Source organism: Neomonachus schauinslandi, chromosome 1 (genome assembly GCF_002201575.2).
Source record: "Neomonachus schauinslandi chromosome 1, ASM220157v2, whole genome shotgun sequence".
NCBI lineage: Eukaryota > Metazoa > Chordata > Mammalia > Carnivora > Phocidae > Neomonachus > Neomonachus schauinslandi.
The window spans coordinates 3,701,722-3,704,904 of record NC_058403.1 but is presented as its reverse complement, the minus strand read 5'-3'; the positions used below and the strand labels follow the sequence as shown (position 1 = coordinate 3,704,904).

The 3,183-nt window shown below is 47.4% G+C and overlaps 1 protein-coding gene across 1 annotated transcript in view; it reads left to right on the top strand.

The window, feature by feature from the left end:
• The window catches only part of UMODL1 (uromodulin like 1), a 66,276-nt gene extending 64,500 nt beyond the window's left edge, over positions 1-1,776 (top strand). Inside the window, exon 24 of the mRNA XM_021679167.1 lies at positions 1,728-1,776. The gene's annotated coding sequence lies outside the window, so the exon portion shown is untranslated. The remainder of the gene's footprint in view (positions 1-1,727) is intronic.
• The last annotated feature ends 1,407 nt before the right edge of the window (positions 1,777-3,183 follow it).

The following is a 3,183-nucleotide window of genomic DNA, read 5'->3' as shown; positions in this document are numbered from 1 at the left end:
CACTGTACATGAGTTAACTCATCCACTGTACACCTCATCCACTGTACGAGTTAACTCATCCACTGTGCATGAGTTAACTCAGCCACTATGCGCAAGTTAACTCATCCAGGTTCCCCACAACTGCATGAGGTTGTGTTATTACTACCTTTACAGACGGGGTCCTGAGGTGGAAAGGTGAAGGAGTGCCCTGGGAATGTAGCTAGGAGGGGACAGAGCTGGGATTCAGGTCTGGGGTCCATTCTCTTAGCTGCTGGGCTACAGTGCCTTAGACTAGACATGACCGGCCAGCCCTCCTTAGACTAGTGTGGGCATAACTGGCAGGCATTTAGGACGAGGCCCCTGGGCTCTTCCTTTCATTGGAGACCCAGAGAAATTGTATTTTAGCAATTTTCTAAGAAACCCACAATTCTCTCAGTGGGGCACAGGCCCCCAGTGGTGCAGGGAGCAGCTGTTGTCAGAAGGAAGGACCCTCCTGAGACCCCAAAGCCCCTGGGGAGGCAGGTGCCGCTCCCGCCGGTCAGGGCTCTCTGCCACCCTGCGGGCCCAGACAGGTGGGTGACTGGCAGTGAGTTTTGGTTCAACTTTACACTCTAATTATAAATAAGACTGCCTAGCACGGTGCCTTCTAGTGTCTGGTCTGGGGCCCACAAAGTCTGAGTCATGTAATTGACCTGTTGCATCCTGTCCCCCAACAGGGGACACTGTCCTGTAGACATGTCCCATCTCAGTGTCGTCCCCAGCCAAGGCTGCCTTCCCCACATTCAGCTTTTTATTCTCTTGAGATAACAGAACTTTGAAACAACCCGGCAAAGTGTGGTCGATATGGGCTCCATCCCTGAAATGTGGAAACTGGGCCCAGAGAGCTCAAGTGAATCCTCTGCATCACAGCACAGAGACCAGATTAGCACACTTCTCCACAAGGCCATGTCCCTTTCCGTGTGACCTCATCTTCATTAGAGAAGGTCCAGCAGCTGGTTCTGTAGACACCAGGGGGATCATGTCTCAGCCCCCTTTGCTCCCGGGATGCCTGATAGCTCACGTACGCATTGTCGAGGTTCTTAGAACCGTTACAGTTCGGATGGGAAAGGCTCAAACAAGGGCCAGCCCTGGAGGCCAGTCACCGCCCTGGATAGAGTGACAAGGGAATTTCAGTGGATTTATTTAATACTTATAACATGAATCCCAACGACGATGCCAATGCTTGTCCTGCTAAATTTCTAAGGAAGTCTGGTATGTTGGTGCCAAGGTCATCTGGATGTCCCCCCTCCTTAAAATGAAAACATCGGAGGGAAAATTGGTCTCTCATCTTTTCATTTTCTCCTGTGGCTTCCATTTCCGAAATGAAAAGCATCTATAACTGGTTCTCAAGTTTCTGCAAAAATCTGCTCTTTGAAAAACATCAAAGCGTGCCCAGCAGGTTGGCACTTGGCGCGCCCCGTTGCCGGCAAGCCCTGTGCGTCGGCGTGTTGTCTGCACGTAGTACGAAGGCACAAAGGCCCCGCGGGTGTGGTTGTCTGGCTCAGTCACTGGACACCAGGCCACGGCCACCATGGCTCCTATTCCTCTGTGCCTTCTGGGAGCCACTGCCCTCTCACTGCCCAGTAAGTGTCACAGTCCTGTCCTTGGGGTGATGGACCCCTTCACCACCCACGCTCTGTAAGTGTTCCTGCATAAACCTCTCCTTTCCTGCATGCACACTGACCCTGGTGACCTCCTTCTCCATGCAGGTAGCTGTGCATCAACCTTGGTTCTTAATTCATCAAGTATCGACGGAAGCCTGCTCTGTCCCACATCCAGAGCTTGGATGAGTCCCAGAGGTGGTAAAAACACAGCCTCTGACTGACCCAGGAGACCCATCAACTGTATAGGTCCCAGAGAAGCAATGCCCACCAGGCGGGTGAGAGGAGCTGTTGGAGAGAGAGACAGGGTGAGGGGGATGCCCAGAGCCCCAGACATGGGGATAGTCAAACCAAGCATGAATGCAGTTCTGCCACCATAAAGATCACCTTGACAGCTCCAGAGTTTCCAGACTCTTTACCATCCTAACTGGTCCAAGTGGCCCTTTCTCGTTTTGCTCATCACTGACCTCTGTCACCTGCCACCCACTCATCCATCCATGCATCCATCCATCCATCCCTCCCTCCCTCTCTCATCTACTCTCTCATCCATCATTCCATCCATCCATCCATCGATCATCTTTCTACTCATGCATACATTCACCTACCTACCCATCCATCCATCATTCCATCCATCCATCCATCCATCCATCCATCCATCCATCCATCCATCTACTCACCCACCCACCCATCCATCCATCTTTCCACTCATTCATCCATTCATCCAACACTTTGTCAAATATATAATATTTCACATTTGCAAAGATATTTGAGGGGCACCTGGGTGGCTCAGTCGTTAAGCGTCTGCCTTCAGCTCGGGTCATGATCCCAGGGTCCTGGGATCGAGCCCCACATCAGGCTCCCTACTCTGCAGGAAGCCTACTTCTCACTCTCCCACTCCCCCTGCTTGTGTTCCCTCTCTCGCTGTCTCTCTCTCTCTGTCAAATAAAATCTTTAAAAAAAAAAAAAAAGATATTTGACAGTTCACTTGAAGTTCTTTTAACAATAGGTCAGTCATAAATATACTGCTAATGTTATTTCTAGCAGGCATATATTCTCTTGAACTTTTCTCCTGTATTACAAGCATATTGTTTTTATTTACACAACAGTGACTCAAAAGACACACTATTAATATAAAAATCCTTATAAGTACAAATAACATTATATACACACACACTCACTATTTTATATTTTTCCAAGTGTGAGGTACTATTTACCCATTACACAATGGGAAACCAGAGAAGAAATGGGTGAGTCATTTCCATAAGGTCACAAGATGAATTAATAAGGAAGTGGGTGTAGAATATAAGTTTTTATTTTAGAATGTTTTCCATGACACCATACTGATAGATAGTGCTTTTTACTTTATTTAAAACAAATTGAGTTGTATTTGATAGCAAATACCTCCAAGTATAGGGTTTTCCTTGATGAACTTAGAATTATAACATGGTCATAGTTTTTAATTCATGAGATTAATTTTATTGACTGTAACTAACTGCTATTAATACAGAACAGTTGGAGAATGTGCCTATTTTGATTCAGTGGATATTCTCAGAGTCAGAAAGAA